At 38.4% G+C, this 19,978-nt stretch overlaps 1 protein-coding gene across 1 annotated transcript in view; it reads right to left on the bottom strand.

Moving 5' to 3' along the window:
• Positions 1-19,978, bottom strand: part of tanc2a (tetratricopeptide repeat, ankyrin repeat and coiled-coil containing 2a) — a 180,278-nt gene that overhangs the window by 120,145 nt on the left and 40,155 nt on the right. Inside the window, exon 2 of the mRNA XM_067412541.1 lies at positions 14,796-14,921. The gene's annotated coding sequence lies outside the window, so the exon portion shown is untranslated. The remainder of the gene's footprint in view (positions 1-14,795; positions 14,922-19,978) is intronic.

Here is a 19,978-nt window from a genome sequence, read left to right on the forward strand (position 1 = left end):
TGGATGGTCATATACCTTTTCACCACTAGATGGGAGAAAATATCACACAGTGTAGCTTTAAATGACCCACCAATGACTGTGAAATAAGATTGTGCTGTAAACATGTAAACGAGTGTGCTGCATATGCGACAATGGGCCTCAATTATAATTAATATATATGGCACATTGACAAACATACATACATAAATAATAATAATAATAATACATTTTATTTATAAAGCACTTTACATTTAAAAGAAAATATCAAAGTGCTACAAAAGGAGGGAAAAAAATAGAGAAATTAAGAATTAAGTTCAAATAAACACAAAAAAATGTAAACACAAAGCAATTTAAATATTCAAAAACTTTTTAAACTTTCCATGTTTTAAATCCTGTTTTAAAAACATCAGTCGTTTGTGGAGCCCTCAAATGATAGATTATGATTTATTTATTGCCAGGGTAGCATGATAGATGACCAAGATGCAGTTGAGTTTTAGAAAAACAAGCTAAAAAGAAAATGAGATTAAACTAAACACTGAAGAAGCTATTCAGATAAATAAACAATGACAAAGTAAGCCAAGTTCATTCAGCCCTTATAAACTGCTACAACATTATGGGAAACAAATGTCCACATTACTGTTGCTACAGATATGAACAGTGGAACGATTCCAGTCTAAAAACAACAACATGTGCTTGCAATGAATTGGGTTGCCTGAACTAACCTAGACTTTTCATGGAAAATAGAAAATGATAAATAATTTTAAAAAATATTTTAAAGAATTTTTGCTGCCCTCCTTGTTAAATTCCAACCAATCAATCAAAAAATTTAATTACTATAAACCTATGCTGGATCACAAAAAAAGCTGCATTTTTAAAGGGGTCATATAATGCCATTTTTTTTAAAGTTAATATGATTCTTTAGTGTCTAAATGAAAACTTTGTAATATACTTTAATTAAAAATTCTCATTAGTATTGTAAGAAATCACTCATTTAACCTGGTGAAAAACAGCTCCGTTTTCAGCAAGCCGTTTCTGTGCATGTGCCTTTTATGCTAATGAGCTTTGCTCACCCCGCCCCTCTGTTCTGTGGGGGCTTTGAGTGTGAAGCGTTGCTTAGACAACAGGAGAAAGTTTGACAACACGAGTCTCTCAGGACACATCTGTGCAAGTTCAACCGTATCAATTCGATATATCAGATATATCAACATCAAAATGACTGCTGTGTTCATTATTACACCCAAGAACACAACACCACAATCGCTTAGACACCATTCTGCTCCAGCCTATCAACAATGGCGGACGAAAGCTTGAGCTCTTGAGCTCGCTCAGGACAGGTCTGAGATGAACCGCTGCTGTCAATCAACAGTCGTGGGAGCGGTGTCCGATCGTGTGACATCACACATCGAACGGCTTGATTTCTGACAGGTGAAAAACACTGGATGGATTTTTATCATTATAGGATGGTTGTGTACAGGCACTGCCAACACACATTGCTCTATAATCAACTTGTAAAAGTGCATGTACCATTATATGACCCCTTTAATTCAGGAATTGAAACTAAATGTATTCAAAGATACGGACAGAAAAAAAACCTGTCATAGACTTTAAGGAAACAGTCCAGTAACACACTGCATTTGAAGATAAAAATAACGAAACAACATGCATAATAAATGCAGAATTAGTTCCAGGCATCAGGAGACATGTTAGTGGCCATCAAAGCCTGAATAACCGTACTCAAAGATTTACTATGAAATAAAGTATGAAAGAGCTTAAAATATCTCTAAAGTCACTAGTCAAACCTACGACAATGGACTAAAAATGCCTTCTAGGTTTCTCTACAAAATATCCTCCCTTTATTAAAAGGTTATCCAATTTGCTTAAGAGAAACATCAGCATACAAGTCAACATAAAATCCAAATTATTTAAATGAAAAAAAAAATAAAAAAAATAAAAAGTGGTGGATTTTGGTGTGCCTACTGGTATTTATAAACTTTAATATTTCATCACAAGACGCATTGTGACAATTTGAAAAGCCGTGCATGGATTATAACAATAATAATAATAATAATATAATAATAATAATAATAATAATAATAATAATAATAATTCAGCGGAAGCAGGGATATCACAATCTGACATCACAAGCAAACAGCTATTTACCTAATTAAGTTAACATTTAAAGTACTAGTATTATAATAGCACACAATTTCGCGTGCGTTCCTTCTTTTATTTGAAACGAGCATTACACTGATGCAGCTTGTGCAGGCTCACAGAGCTAAACATATATATACATGAAACGTTTTACTCTCATTATGAAAAACAGACTCCTTAGCCCGGTTAAAAGGTCAACCGAGACACTCTATACGGATGTTATGAGGTGTCTAAACATTCCCTCATTAAGGAAAACTTGTGTTGCAAAGAAAGTGTATAACAAGCAGTAGTAGTAGTCAGCTGCGACAGAACTCACACCTTAGAGTCACCATGGCAATCGCTGCCGAGTTCCACATCCAGAGCAAATCCGGACGTGCAAGACTGACAGATAATTAACATATAAAACTTGCACCTTTTAAAGCTTAGTGCCAGGCTCTAGTGTGTTTTAAGCACTACCTTGAAGTAGATTTAATAATTTGGGGGATTAGGGAGCAACTTCTTAAATCAAAAGGTCTTTAATGTATATGAACAGGATAAATCCCCTTAGGTGAAGCTCAAACAATCTGAAGGCCCTTTTCGATCTAAACACACTCCAGACCGTTTCATGACAGTCTTTGGGGGCTGCTTTACAGGAGGTCTCTCTTTAGAAATGAGCCCAACTAGAAACTAATAGCAGGCAATTAGCCACATATTAAAAGCCATAACATTCCCACTTTACCACAACTATGCACCCTCTATAGAAATACCAGACCACTAGAGGAAAAGTTATGAAGAAAATCAGACTTTCAACAGAATTATGACCCCATTTATGATACACAGTCAAATCTGGTCCCCCAGATGAACTGTGTGTGTTCAATCTGTGTGTGCTTTGTTTAAAGTTTACTTTGCTATTATATATACAGGTCCTTCTCAAAAAATTGTTTATTGTGATAAAGTTCATTATTTAACATAATGTAATGATAAAAATCAAACTTTCATATATTTTAGATTCATTGCACCACAACTGAAATATTTCAGGTCTTTTATTGTTTTAATACTGATGACTTTGGCATACAGCTCATGAAAACCCAAAAGTCCTATCTAAAAAAATTAGCATATCATGAAATGGTTCTTTAAACGAGCTATCAACCTAATCACCTGAATCAACTAATTGCCGTATTTTCCAGTAATAAAAAAATAAAAAAAAATTCATTAAAAAATTCATTTAATTTTACCGTATCTCAAAAAATTAGCATATTTCATCCAACCAATAAAAGAAAAGTGTTTTTAATACAAAAAAGTCAACCTTCAAATAATTATGTTCAGTTTTGCACTCAATACTTGGTCGGGAATCCTTTTGCAGAAATGACTGCTTCAATGCGACGTGGCATGGAGGCGATCAGCCTGTGGCACTGCTGAGGTGTTATGGAGGTTCAGGATGCTTCGATAGCGGCCTTAAGCTCATCCAGAGTGTTGGGTCTTGCGTCTCTCAACTTTCTCTTCACAATATCCCACAGATTCTCTATGGGGTTCAGGTCAGGAGAGTTGGCAGGCCAAATGAGCACAGTAATACCATGGTCAGTAAACCATTTACCAGTGGTTTTGGCACTGTGAGCAGGTGCCAGGTCGTGCTGAAAAACCAAATCTTCATCTCCATAAAGCTTTTCAGCAGATGGAAGCATGAAGTGCTCCAAAATCTCCTGATAGCTGCATTGACCCTGCCCTTGATAAAACACACTGGACCAACACCAGCAGCTGACATGGCACCCCAGACCATCACTGACTGTGGGTACTTGACACTGGACTTCAGGCATTTTGGCATTTCCTTCTCCCCAGTCTTCCTCCAGACTCTGGCACCTTGACTTCCGAATGACATGCAAAATTTGCTTTCATCCGAAAAAAGTACTTTGGACCACTGAGCAACAGTCCAGTGCTGCTTCTCTGTAGCCCAAAAGTGGCTTGACCTGGGGAATGCGAACCTGTAGCCCATTTCCTGCACACGCCTGTGCACAGTGGCTCTGGATGTTTCTACTCCAAACCAAGGTCTGGAATCGGTCCTTCTCCACAATCTTCCTCAGGGTCCGGTCACCTCTTCTCGTTGTGCAGCGTTTTTTGCCACACTTTTTCCTTCCCACAGACTTCCCACTGAGGTGCCTTGATACAGCACTCTGGGAACAGCCTATTCGTTCAGAAATTTCTTTTTGTGTCTTACCCTCTCGCTTGAGGGTGTCAATGATGGCCTTCTGGACAGCAGTCAGGTCGACAGTCTCACCCATGATTGCGGTTTTGAGTAATGAACCAGGCTGAGAGTTCATAAAAGCCTCAGGAATCTTTTGCAGGTGTTTAGAGTTATTAGTTGATTCAGATGATTAGGTTAATAGCTCCTTTAGAGAACCTTTTCATGATATGCTAATTTTTTGAGACAGGAATTTTGGGTTTTCATGAGCTAAAATCATCAGTATTAAAACACTAAAAGACCTGACATATTTCAGTTGTGGTGCAATGAATATAAAATATATGAAAGTTTAATTTTTATCATTACATTATGGAAAATAATGAACTTTATCACAATATGCAATTTTTTTGAGAAGGACCTGTATTTCAGGAACTGTCTCCAGAAGTAAGCTTAATATTACAAAACATCACTCTGGGATAAGCGGGAGATGTCCTGAATTAGAAAACTCAATAAAACATTTATCTCTCCCCTAAAAGTGCAAAAAGTAGGGATGCACCGATATGGAATATTTTGGCCAAGACTGATAAGGATACCTCTTTATATTTGAAAGCCGAAAACTGATATGTTGGCTGATAAATCTAAATCCATTTTTTATATATATTTTTTGATAGCCTGATTACAAAAACAAGTCTCACCCATTTAAAGCCATGTCCCAAGCACACAATTACACACATGCAATTGAATATAACAGCGATAACGGAACAGTATAATGGCTGACAGGACAGGAAAGTTCAGTTTTCTGAGGTGGGAGACTTTTTATTTCACAACAAGCTACAAAAATAACGTTAGCACAATGACACTGATAGGTATAGCCTAGGTATAGCCTGAAAAAAAATCTGAAAGCAGATAATGAAACGGGACAATAGATTTTTCTCAGGCAGACAGTCTCCGCCAGTTAAAAAACACTAGTTTATAGAAATTATAAAAAGCTGTATATAAAACAACAGTCTAGATAGCTAAATAAAGTGCCTGTGTGCGAGACAGACACTGAGACAGAGAAAAATAAAAGAGAACGGCCAGGCTATTACATAAATCTGACTAAGTATCCCTGTAATGATAATTGCAGGTGCGTAAAACACTAAAAAGTCCCCTTATTAAGGGTTAAGCTGCAGGTCTAGGTCAAAAGGTCAAATATTCAAAGAGGGGAATGTAGTGCTGTCGTAAGCCATCCACATGTTAGTGCAGCCCAGACAGGCTAGTGTTTCAGGCTACTGCAGTCATTCATTTCATGAAACTGATTTAATACGATTTGTCAGCTATTAAGGGTCAAGATTCACATTGAGCCATACTAACTCATCGTTCTTTAGATTGAGAAAACATCTGTGAGAAACACTTTGATTTAAAGTGTTATTCTAACCACACATATGGCTGTGAGATACTTTCTGAGATTATAATTCTGTTGGGCGGTGCAGAAATAACACCCTCGAGCAATAAAATCTAACGTTCTTAAACGAAATAGCTAGACTAAAGTCAAAGGTTTGGATTCCTTGTGGGAAACAACTGCGATAAATCACTCATCACGCTGATTATCATGTGGATGCTTCGAGTTAACCCATCAGCATGAACATCATCTACACCGTTACCCGAGTTTGACACTGTCGCCAAAACGTCCTCCACGTGCCCTGTGCACGCCTGGCACTCGTGGTATTTTAGGAAAGGTAATATAACCCATGCAGCGGGTGTGCGCGGTCCCTGTGGAGCAACACACTCCCCTTCCCTCCCCTCGTCAGGCAACCACAGCTAGACAGCAGTTTCTGAAAGAGGAGCGAGCGTGTGCCGAGTTTAACATTACAGGCGTAGTCACCTGACCAAGGGCAGATGACGGACAAGAGGAGACTAAATGAATGTCAGGATTACAGCTGCATTCATTCATTCCCACAGCCGTTTTAAATGAAACCGTAACGGTCCAGCACACATAAATTATCAAGAACAAGACTTGCAGAAAACTTCAGAGTTTGTCCAATTCAAAGTATTACGTTTTGCAAACACTATGAACGTAAACACTATAAAGCACTCCAAAAAGCTTTGACTGCATCTTGAAATGTTAATTCATGGGATTTTCCAGCCCTGACATGACAACGCAGTGGAGACGTTACAGAGATGATGACAACGAGGGAATGAAAAAAGCTGTGGATTGTGACTAAGACCCCTACGGTGACAGCACCCACTCAGAACTCCTCCATGGCTATGATGAGGGGACAAACAAATCTGCCTCAATGTAAACAACATGGCTGAATGTTTGCTGTTTACAGTCAATGATCATGAGAACATACTTCCTTCCCTTCTGTGCTTATGTGAAGCAAGCATCAGTGTTTTTAAGGCAATGACAAAGGGATATGTTCCCTAAAGTTTGGAGAATTAATTGACTGATTGATTTTAAAACACACACACACAGAAAGAGAGAGAGAGAAAAAAATACATTAGTGCAAAAGTGGCAGTGAAACATTTATAATGTTATAAAGTAATGAGGTAATACTAACAAACTTTAATTAGTTAACAAATAAAGGGTTAGTTCACCCAAAAATGAAAATTCTCTCATTAATTCCTCACTCTCATGTCATTTCAAAACCATAAGACCTTCGCTCATCTTCAGAACGAAGAATCCGAGAGCTCTCAGACCCCTACATGTACAAAAATGGCATTATATGACCCCTTTAATTAAATTGTTGTCTAAGTTAATATGATTCTTTAGTGTCTAAATGAAAACTTTGTAATATACTTTAATTAAAAATTCTCATTAGTATTGTAAGAAAACACTCATTTTACCTGGTGAAAAACAGCTCTGTTTACAGCAAGCCATGTCATTGCATGTGCCTTTAATGCTAATGAGCTTTGCTCACCCCGCCCCTCTGTTCTGTGGAGCAGTTTGACAACAGGCATGTAGAGTGTTTCTCAATATCCCTCCTCGTTTCCTCGCTCCTCCGTCCTCTATCCTATGACCCGGAAACCGATGGAGCTCAGCCATCTTGTAGGAGAGCTCAATTCTCTAATTGCACCGCGAGGAGGCGAGGATGGAGGAGTGAGGAGGCTTCCTGAGGAGTCATGAGTGAGGATACACTGGAGTATCCTTTGCGGAAGTGTTTTATCGACTAAACGTGACGCACGCATTAATTCTCCTCCCCCTTCATATCGTGCCACAGTTTATTCATCATTATTATTATGTTTACATGTACAAGACACAAATGGAGCTGAAGCTCACAATTTAAATAGTTCTCTAATGTTCAAGAATCCCGACTAAATCCAGCGGAGTCATCATTAATTGACGCCGCTTTGAAGTGATGTTAAAGGGAGCGAGGATATATCATTTCACTTGATTCAATTCCTCTGCCCTCGCGTCTTTCCCTTGCATCCTGAAGGAGTGGAGCTAAGGAGCGAGGAAAGGAAGCTAGGAAAGGAAACGAGGATGCACAAATAAGAATTGGGAAGCACCTCTAGTGTTGCCTTGACAACAGTTGAGGGTATATTTTGGAGAAAGAAAGGGTACATTTTGGAGAAAGTCTCTGAGGACACATCTGTGCAACCGTAACAATTTCAACCGGAGTCAGACCCGGAACAAAATGACGGCCTCAACGAAGTTTGACAATTAAGGCTCTAACAGGACGTGTCTGAAGGGTTGGTTAAATGTAATGTCACTTTGATCTATCTGTATGTTCTGGCAGGGTAACATTAGTGTAGAGAGATACGAATGCTACGTGTTTACTGATGCAAGTTAAACGTTAGTTAATTGACAGATTAATGTTACAGCTAATACCAATAAATAACTTTTTTCAGTAAATGTAGGCTTGTCAGTGCTGCGTAACGTTATCAATGCAGTGTAATAACGGTTACAACATGATTATTATTTTTTTGACAGTAACAGACAGTAACCATCTACAAAAGTAAGCTTAGTGTAGTGTTACCACCTTAATTTTATCACCAGAGTACACATTTTGTAATAACACAATAACCATAACACGTTGTTCATTATAAACGTGGGATTATGAATTATATCGAGAATGTCATACATCAAAATTACTGCTGTGTTAGTTATTACACCCAAGAACAGAACGCCACAATCACAGACAACTTTCTGCTCCAGCGTATCAACAGTGGCGGACATTAAATGCTGTCAATCAACAACCATGAGACGGGCGTCTGACCGTATGGTGTCACAGAGTCAGACGGCTTGATGTGAGACAAGGGAAAACATAAGGAGATTTATAAAAAAAAAAAAAAAAAAAAAAAAAAAAACACTGGACGGATTTTTATCATTATAGGATGGTTGTGTACAGGCACTGCCAATGCACATTTTTATACAATCAACTTGTAAAAGTGCATGTAACATTATATGACCCCTTTAACAATTTTAAGGTCCAGAAAGTTAAGAAAGATATCGTTAAAATAATCCATGTGACTCCATAGTTCAACCTTAATTTTAGGAAGCGACTAGAATACTTTTTGGGTGTAAAAACAAACAAAAAGAATGACTTTATTTAACTATTTCGTTCTAGCTAGTGTCAGTCTCCAACGCAGTTTACGCTGTAAAAACAGTGCCGCTCCTGCGTCACATGCATGTGCAACGGCTGCCGTACAACTTGAAAGAGCTGCACTACTTACAATGTAAACTGCATAGGAGACTGACACAGGCTAGAATTAAATTTTTGAATGAAAGTCGTATTTTTGTTCATCTTTTTGCACACAAAAAGTATTCTTGTCGCTTCATAAAATTAAGGTTGAACCACTGGAGTCACATGGACTATTTTAACAAATGGAGGGGTCAGAGAGCTCTCAGATTTCATCAAATAACTTAATTTGTGTTCTGAAGAAGAGCGAAGGTCTTACGGGTTTGGAAAGACATGAGGGAGAGGAATTAATGACAGAATTTTTATTTTTTGGTTAACTAACAACCATTTAATTAAATCAGTTTACATGAACTAAAAGTGAAAAATACTTCTACAACATTTTTTAATCTTTGTTAACATTACGAATACATTATTAAAATCCAAAGTTGTATCAGCAAACATACTGTAATTTAATAGACCTGAGCTAATATGAACTACAAATGAACAGTTATATTTCTTAAACGTAAATACTGCTACAAATGTATTTCTCATTGTTAATGTTAACTTATACATGCATAACAATGGGACCTTATTGTAAAGTGTTACCTCAAATAAATGCTCTAGTCATCAGCATGAAAAATAAAATTAAGCAGTGTTTTCAGCATTGATAGAAAAAGGAAAGGTTTCTTTAGCCTCTAGAAGGATTTCTGAAGGATCATGTGACACTGAAGACTGGAGTAATGATGATAAAAATTCAGCTTTATATCACAGAAATAAAATACATTTTAAAATATATATTATATACTAAATTATAATAATTCATAATATTTTTTTTTAATCAAATTAATGCAGCCTTGGTGAACAGCCTTCTTTCAAAAATCATTGTCATTACCCAACAAACTAAATGCCTTTTGTTGGACAAATTAAAACAAATATTTCTCATGGATGGGAGAGCAATCTGAGGCTGAAACTACAGTAAAGCTGGAAATAAAGACACAGGTAGCACTTTACTGACTATAAGGGCCCTACTGGTCTATCAAACAAATGGTACCATAGAGAACAGAATAAAACATCAGACCATAGATGAATAAAGGGTTTCTGTCGATAAAAGCTGTTCCCTGTCCGGCTGTCACAACCATGTGAAGTAACCCGGCTAATCAACACCCGGAGTGCCTCTGGATAAACAGATGGAGGCTTCAGTGCGCTGTATCTAATCGACTAATCACTGATAAAGCAGCGGCTGAACCCCCAGAATGACAAATACAAGAAACCCTCTCAATTCTCCACAGATATCAACTACAATGTTATAGTAAATTCGTAAAGCAACTTTGGGTAAACAGAACCGATGTGAGAATTTTCTCTTCCTTAAAAGGGAAGGGTCTTGATCCTTCAAAACAGAAGCAGCATTATGCAAAAGGTGACAAAATTGATCAATCCCTGCTCACCCTTTCTGAACACTGAAAAGACATTGCTCATTTTAATTCCACAAACAATTACAAAAAAACAGCAAGTAACACAATGATTAAATGTAAAATTTTGGTGGTCCCTTAAATGCATTCTTTTGACTATAAGTGACATTGCACCCACATGTCTACTAACAGACTAGTTGAGTATTTATAGACCGGTAGGTTAAGAGTTAGAATAAGTTAACTTAGAAAGTTACTTAGAGCCAGCCCAACAGAATGTTCAAAAGGAAAGTTATCACCATTTTGTTGTGAAATAAAGGCTGCTTATTAATACTGTAGCAGTGCTACTACTACTTCTGCAGATCTCAATGCCAACTCAAAACTTTTCCGTATACATATAACACATGTATTACAATGGCTGTATATAAATATCTAAAGTAATATAGGTGTTCAACATTAGATTTTAAGTGTAATGATTGAAGAATATCTTTTTTCACACATTATTTCATCAGACTGCCATATCACACACATACATACACATTGTGCAGCATACAGTGCACTAATAGTCGTTTTGAACATAGCCAAACATTAGAAAAACAAATGTTCATTTTTATTAATGGAAAGCACACTGATCTTAAAAATAAAAATAAATCAGTAGCACTAGCAACAGACAGCTGAAACAGATGTCCTGCTTTAAAAAAAGTCTTTGAGATGAGATCGCAGGTGGCACTTGTCTTGCATGAGCAGGAGCAACATGGGGTATTCTAAAATGAGACATCTCAAAGGGTCCATGCGGTTTGTTTCAACACCGAACACATGGCACATATATCTGCATCTACAAATCATCAAGATCGGATAGAACTCCAGCCACTCAATATTTACATGTTGGCCGGTAAAAACAAGAAAATGTTCAAACTGATGTCCTTTTCGGATATCCCTTATGCACCATTTGTTTGCTCCAAACTCAATCAGCGTTTTTAACAACAGCATCTGTTTTTAAGCTGTACTTGCTTTTGCACCTGAATTTGCCAAATACATGTTTAAAGATACTTAACTGAGTAATACGACATTAGTCCGGATGGATGGATGGGACAGACAGAACAATACGGCAGACAGACAGAAGTATACCTGGACATTTCTTGGCAGTTTTGATGAGGATCACCCAGAAAGTGTAAGTGACATTGTGATCCCAGCGCTGGGACTGTGTAATTCAAATTGCTCATTTGTGATTCTATGACATTAACGAGCCCTTGAACTGTGTCTTCGACACCCTGCAGCTCGAACCAAGAACAATTAATCACCCCTAAACGCCTATTAGGCAAGTGTGGATTATTTTACTTCCCAGAGAAATGCTGTTTGTTAAGATTGCTGGCAAGAACGTTTCTTACCGTCCCTAAAACAACCCACACTAGTTCATGCTTTGAACTCGACTCTGCTGCGACTGCAGCTGCCTGCAAATAGCAAATAAGAATTTAATAAAACATGACTCAGTGGACATTGAACAGAGAGTATATTGCATCCTGCTCCAGACTCCTTGCTTTTCATCACATTACATTTTGTTCTTTCAGTCTCCTTTGCTTTAACAATCTTCTCTTACCAGCTACGTCTAAAAGGAGGGGAAAGGGGTGTGGGAGTGTGTGTGTGTGTGTGTGTGTGTGTGTGGGGGGGGGGGGGGGGGTGGGTAAACTTGCCTCTTTTTTTAATAACTCCCCCAACTCTCTGCTCATCCTGTTTTGGAGCAGATCAAAAGGTAATAATCCCCCATAATCCTCTGGTGTGCCCTTGCTGTTGTTATGGTCATTATAGGCTGCCGCATTGTTGCTAAGCTATCACGATTGTTCAGAGGAAAGCTACACTGGCTCAGTTTCACAGAGTAATGCCTATTTCACGGATGGACAGCCACTAGGATAATTAGATAGGGGCCGAGCGGACACTGCAACGACGTACTTTTTGGACAGAAAACAAGGCCTCGTTTTTGCAAACTAAGGGGTCAGGGAAGGTACAAAAAAGTCTGTCAAGGAAGTATAACCATTAAGTGTGTTACTTCGAAAAAGAGTGGTTGCAAAAACTTAAGAAAGAAACCAAAATTAAAACAGTCATGAAAAGAATGGTTGGCATTGACATGCACACATCAGTTTTATAGCACAACAGCCATATAATAAAAATGGAACCATAGAAGGACTGTAAAACTGTGACATATGGAATAATGATAGCTGCTTTTGTCTTTGCCAGATTTGCTGTCAAAGGATCTGTTACTATTTATTGGCTGCATGCAGAACAAATTCTTTGGATAGAGGAGAATGTGAATTTAAATGGCTTCTGCAGATTACCACCGTGTTTAGGGTAAATGTTGAGACTGCATATAGCCAATGTAAAGATTTCAAACCTACTTCAATTTTTTAAATCTGCTTTTTCAAGTCCAAACTTTGCTATGAGAGCTTCTCTAAGGCTATTAAGTTTGACTTGTGATTCTATAAATGGTCAAGAAAAGTAGTCAACATTGATACTCTTGGTTACAGAGTTTGACGGTAACTTTTTAGCAAAAAACTCCACTCGCTAACAAAAATGCTAAAAACACATTGCACTAATGCAATCATGTTTAAAATACTTTCAAACAACCTATTGTGTGATTAGTCATAAACTCTGGTTTCCTTTTGATATCGAGGTAACAATTTTGACAAAACTCAGTGTAAGAACTTTTTCGATTAAAATATTTTCTCAGAGAGAGCACACCATATTGCCAAAGGTATTGTGACACTCTTCCAATTGATTGAATTAAGGTGTTGCGATCACTTCCATGGCCACAGGTGTATAAAATCGAGCACCTAGGCATGCAGATGCTTCTACAAACATTTCTGAAAGAATGGGTCGCTCTCAGGAGCTCAGTGAGTTCTAGCATGATACTGTAGGTTGCCATCTAAGCAATAAGTCCATTCAGGAAATTTCCTCACTACTAAATATTTTGTGGTCAACTGTTAGTGGTATTATAACAAAGTGGAAGCAATAGGGAACTACAGCAACTCAGCCACGAAGTGGTAGGCCATGTAAAATCACAGGGGCGGGGTCAGCGCATGCTGAGGTGAACAGTGTGCAGAAGTCACCAACTTTCAGCAAAGTCAGTAGCTACAGACCTTCAAACTTCATGTGGCCTTCAGATGAGCTCAAGAACAGTGCGTAGAGAGCTTCATAAAATGGGTTTCCATGGCTGAGCAGCTGCATCCAAGCCGTACATCAAGTCCAATGCAAAGCTTCAGATGCAGTGGTGTAAAGCACGCCACCACTGGAATCTAGAGCAGTGGAGACGTGTTCTCTGGTGTTTCACAAATTACACTTCTCTGTCTGGCAAACCCGATGGACGAGCCTGCGTTTGGCGGTTGTCATGAGAACGGTCCTGCCTGACTGCATTATTTAAGTTTGGGATGAATTAGAGTGGAGACTGCAAGCCAGGCCTTCTCGTACAACATCAGTGCCTGACCTCAGAAATGTGCTTCTAGAAGAATGGTCAAAAATTCCCCTAAACTCACTCCTAAACCTTGTGAAAATCCTTCTCAGAAGAGTTAAAGCTGTTATAACTGCAAAGGGTGGACCAACTCCATATTAAACCCTACAGATTAAAACCTTTTGGCAATATAGTGTATACCTTGTGGAAGATAATCCCACCAAAAGGTAAGTTTTGTATGGTGACAGACGTTTTTGGACCAAAACAGCTTTTATTAGGGCTTTTTTAAAATCAAATAAATGAAATATTTCCAAAACAAAAGTTAAATAAAGTAATTTGATTACACAATATATAGAAAAAAAGATATACATCATGGAACAAATACACTGACTAAATCAAACAACAAGAAATCATGACTTTCAGCTAGATAAAAGTCATGATTCATATAATATAGAAAGAACAAGACTTATATATATAGAAAACATTATATTGTTATGGCCTGTAAAATCTTGAGATCCATGACAATGAGTCACAAATTATTTAAATAAATACAAATGTAACCATTTGTAAAAAAAATAATGACTTTGGACACCAAATGTACCTGCAATTTAGAATCACCAGATACTTTCAGTGCACAAACATCCTAACCAGGTTTGGTGCAATAAGGTATAAAGCAATGAAAGTTATTGCTTTGAGTTTTCATCCTAACCATCAGCTGCGACAAGTGGTAGGACATTTTGCCGGTCGCTTCACCCACAAGGAAATCTCATTGCAAGCAAATGTATGTTAAACATAGCCCTTTTTGCTTCCAATGTGGACAGCCAAATTATTTGTCGCTGGAAACTTCACAACTGGTTAGGATGCGATGAAAGAACATGAAGCTTGACAACTTACCAGAAATATCCATGGCAAGCAATTGCTTTATGCACTAAAACCTTGGAAGTGATAAGTTATTAAACCAACCAATCAACAAGACTGCTGCTAAACAAAAAACACAGGGATCCAGTCTTGATACCTCGCTGCACAACCTGTTATTCCCATAAAGACAGTGAAATTCAACTCACCATTAGAAGGAGGTACAGGGCCTCACAGCAAACTGGTCACAACTATAGGGGTCGAGTTGGAATCGTTCTCCTGTGGGCAGGAGCCCAAGTCCCATCTCCTTAAGATTTAAACCTCAGCGGCTCTGTCTAAGAGGCAGAAAACAAAAGCAGCACATCAGAAGCATGATAACAAAAACAGTGGCCATCATTTTCCAGACCCTACCGTGAGCCAAACAAACTAGCATCTTGCCTGAGAGCCTATGTATAACCCCACAATTCCCATCGGCACCTTTAACGGCATGTTGCTGGAGGCGGACAGGGGTGTGTGTGTGTGTGTGTGTGTGGGTGGGGGGGTGGGGGGGGGGGGTCCTGTGTGTAACCTTCATAGCACTAAAAACATGGAACACTACACATGCAATTGAATTAACACATAACATGCACATTTACACACGTCTGCACACATGGGAGCCCACTTTCTCTCTAGAGACAAGATGATAAATAGTGTGTGTATGTGTGTGGGGCAGGGGGTGGGGGGTTGAATATGAGTAGAACATCTGCCAATTTCTTGACAAAAGCACCACAAAGCAAACAAAGCATCAATTATCTTTTGGCATAGTTAGCAGTGTTTGCTAAAGCAAGAAAACACTGAGTACTATGGACATACCTGTAGACTCGGTGAACAAATGTGTATTAACCTTTAATTTAGCAAAACTCCAAATACTTACCTATATCTAAAATTCACTACAGTTTCCAACACCAACTTTTAATCCTTTTCACTCAAATTATTAAAGAATTTCAGTTACTTATATGTACAGTTACAAGTACAGTTATGTTCACAGTTACAATATGTAATGGCCTCAAAACACTTTTACCAGGTGAGGAATACGCTCTTAAAAATAAAGGTTCTATGAAGAACTTTGATTATCCAAAGAACCTTTTCATTGCACCTGATGTTGCCGTTACTCCTGTTCAATTTATTTCAGCCTCAGATTTGATTGTGGATCATTATCTGTATTAGCCTATGGTATTAGCTGAGATGGGTTTCTCCACGCTTAAGGACATCACAGCTTTGTGCACATTCGTCATTCTTTAGCTCCGCCCACACGATACGCCTCCAGGCGCTCGGTTTTTTTCCGGAAAGACTCGGTACAGCCCATATTTCTTTTATAAATATGATAAAACTAAAGACTTTTCGGAGATATGAAGGATGCAATACTACTCTATAGGTACTCAAGATTGACATGAGATTGACTGAAACTGAGTGTTTCACCCCCCCTTTAAAAAGGGAAGATATGTTCGGAGTTTTGCTGACCGGATACGGTGAATGTTTAATCTATCAGCGAGCTCTGTTTCACCTTCGTTGCTCTGATTGGTTGTAGCGCTATCCAATCGCGTGCAGAGGGAGTTTGAAAGACAACCGTTTATCCCGCCCCTCGGATTGAGCCCTGTCTATGGTGAGCTTCCAGACCAAACATCTTGATGTGGGTCTGGCTTGTCAGGCTAGCTCTGCGACACATCACGGATTGCAGAATCACCTTGGAAAGGTCACGCAAGATGTGGGCAGAACTACGTCAAAGAAGAAACTTCAAATATTTTGTTTTTAATTGATATTTTGGTAACACTTCAGTATGGGGAACACATTCACTATTAACTACAACTTTTGCCTCAATAAACTCCTAATTTACTGCTTATTAATAGTTAGTAGGGTAGTTTTTGTAGCATTTAAGTTTAGGTATTGGGCAGGATTAAGGAAAGCAGAATAAGGCATTAATATGTGCTTTATAAGTTCTAATAAACAGCCAATATCCTAGTTATATGCATGCTAATAAGCAACTAGTTAATAGTTAATAACTGAACCTTAAAATAAAGTGTTACCAATATTTTTTTACAAAGGCATCTTCCAGACAGCTGTCGGAGGCTCTGGTGAGCAGAGGGCAAACTGACTTCTCGTCTTTCCGTGCTGATATGCGGCTCTGTTGTGTGTATTGTGTGGGTGATACCTGAACCCCTTACAGCATGAAGAAGGGACACGGATACTGCAAACCATAGCCAAAACATGAGGCCCGACAGATGAGACGCCTTACATTACCTGCACACCATGTGTGTGGGTGACATCTGCCAATGTCATCAGCACCTTCGATGAGATGATAAAGAACATTTTCCTTTTCAAAATAAACGGATCTGCAATTTATATGACTGATAAGATCATCAAAAAAAATTTGATTGTAAAGTGGGTGAGAAATTTGAGTGAGTAAGCCAAACGTTTAGTATAGCCAGATGCTGTCTGAACGTTTAGAAAGCAAGACAAATCCTGTATCATGTTTTATTTAGTAATGACAATGTTTTGTTTCGAGTCCTTATTGTCATTATATGTAGCAGCTAAAACTCATGTTTCAGGAATGACTATGCACTTTAAATTGTAGAACAAAATGTCAAAGTGTCTTCAAGTAATGAGCCCTTAATTTACTCAGAACCACACTTCTAAAAACCCATAGGGAATGCATGGTGAATTAGCCTTCTAGGTTAGCCTACAAATTAACATTGTGACTGAACTCAGCTCTTTTCTGTTGGGTTACATTAGTGGTTAGGAAATGACACACTTCACCTTTTATTACCTCTTATTTAAATGTGTAATGTTTTTATCTATAGCTTCAAATTGCTCTATAAATAACTTCGCATTTCATTTCGCAGTTCTCCGGAAAAAAATGGCGTTTGGGGGGTAAAATGTGTGTTATTTTGGCAAGGTTGCCTGCTAAAATTCGCATTCAAAGACTTGGCAACACAGTGCAGTTGATTTCTGTTGACATTTGACAACTAACATAAGGTGTCGCTTCGTTGCTCTGATTGGTTGTAGGTCTGTCCAATTGAGGTCTCTCCTGGTTCGGTTGAAACAAGCCCCATAATCACAGCCCAATGGAGCAGTATCAGACTCATATTCTGACTACAATTGAGTATGACCACGTCAGGCTAGGCTAATGTGGTTTTCACCAAGAATTCTGCTGAGAATGGTTCACGAATTGCTAAATCAAATTTCTTTTGACATATAAGAGGCCATTGGACTATAAAAAATATAATTTTAGAACTCAAAACCTTGTTAGTCCAAAACAGCTTTTATTCAACCCAAGCTGCCAGAATGACTCTTTTCAGATTTTGTCTCAGTTTCAGTGTGACGAGAGATCGCCTCCGCAGAAGATCAATGTCTACTTCTATTGCCTCTTTATCCCCACCCACCGATTTACGCATATAGTAGGAAGATGCAAACACAGGATTACTTGACAACAAAGCAAATGAATAGAGATTCTTTTGACGATTACAAGATGTTTTGCAGTGCCAAGTTGTCTTTAGTCTTAGAGTTGTAACACAGTCTTTGCACTGCCTTCCTTATGACCCATTAAGAAAGCGTTGATTAATTTTATTTTTAATGAAGTTCCAGATCACGTCAATAAGACACTGCCCGTTTGTCTGCATTATTGTATCGTGGATTCGTTTTTAAAGGACATCTCCGGTGAGAAATGAAGCTAGGGGTAATTAACAATTTCATGGTTACAGAGTAGATCGTTCTCTGGGATGCGTTTTCATGAAAATTGTTTTCATGAAAAGCGAGTTATCTCTAAAAACAGATTCGCTTATAACGCTAGTCTATGGGGCACAAAGTAAAATTAAATCGCTAGTTAATACCACTAACGAGGCTCAAAATAGCCTCACACTAACACGGTAGCATAATGAGGGTCCCTACATGCAAACCGAAGCATTGAGAACTTTGTAAGTGTACAAACAGTTTAATAAGAAGGTACTTTATGAACACAGTGCATTACGGGTACACGGATGGTAGCCATCAGTAGACAAGTCGAGTCGTGAACGCTTTGCTAAGTGAGCTGATCAATAGGACTTAAGTTTGTGAAATCTAATTCCATGGAAATGCATGAATTATATCTGTTTATTAAAATATATGGTTGACTAACTACAAGGGAAGAAGGTGTCCCATGTGAGATTCCAAGTCACAGTTCATCACTTAGCACAGCGTTCGTGACTCGACTTGTCGAGACTGTTTTCCAAGATGGCTGCTGTCTGTATACGTAATGTACTGTCTTTATAAACTATCTTCTTATTAAAGGGTTACTTCAGCGATTAGCATATGGCTTTGTATCAGTAGAAACCCTGGAGTATATTCAAATGATTTTTTTGTCTTTTCTCAGTCAAGAAAGCACCAAATTAAAAAAATAATTTCACATACTAAATCTACTAAATTAATGACCCAGTTTAAATACAGATTCATCTTCCCAGCGTTTAAGCACCCCTTTAAACGGTTTGTACACTTACAAAGTTCTCAATGCTTCGGTTTGCATGTAGGAACCCTCATTATGCTACCGTGTTAGTGTGAGGCTATTTTGAGCCTTGTTAGTGGTATTAAGGGTTACTTCAGTGATTAGCATATGGCTTTGTATCCTGGAGTATATTCAAATGATTGTGCTTTCACCCCTCATATCCCCCTGAGACAAGAGATTTATGCATTTTATTTCTGGAAAAATTCCTCCTATGATGCAAGTTGACGATATTTGCATCATAGGAGGAATGTATGGAATTAGGGCTAAAGACTACAGCCAGCAGAGGGAGCCATTTCCTCATGTTTTGAATCCGCGCATGAGGGATGGGAGATTACACTCAGCTCGCAGGGAGAGCTCAGCAGGCAGCTGCAGGCACTCATTTAAACGGAGCTATGGTGAGCAATGTAAGTGTTTAACTTCTCAAATTAATTTCTATGAAAGTTAAGCTTGCAAAGGCATAAACTGAAACGCGCCAGACTGAACTGGCGTTGTGAATGTATGCCGCGAGTGTAGTCGCGATTACCTCAGCTCTCATCACTCCTGCAGTTAGTGATCAGTGCTGTGATACTCGCGCGGTGACTCACTCATTATATTGAATACACACGTTCAGGTTTTAATTGTAGTGTCTTCAACTCAGTCACAGTAATCCAGTAGCGGCGGCTTTGGGAAAGGCCTAACAGGGCAGCAAAGCATTCTGGGAATTGTAGTCTTTCATCCCCATGAGACAAAAATAAATTCTCTGTCTTTTCTCAGTCTAGAAGGCACCAAATTCAAAAATAATTTCACATTTCTACTGCATTGATGACCCAGTTTAAATACAGATTCATCTTCCCAGCGCTGAAGTACCCCTTTAACTAGCAATTTAATTTGACTTTTTCT

Source organism: Pseudorasbora parva, chromosome 2, assembly GCF_024679245.1.
Source record: "Pseudorasbora parva isolate DD20220531a chromosome 2, ASM2467924v1, whole genome shotgun sequence".
NCBI lineage: Eukaryota > Metazoa > Chordata > Actinopteri > Cypriniformes > Gobionidae > Pseudorasbora > Pseudorasbora parva.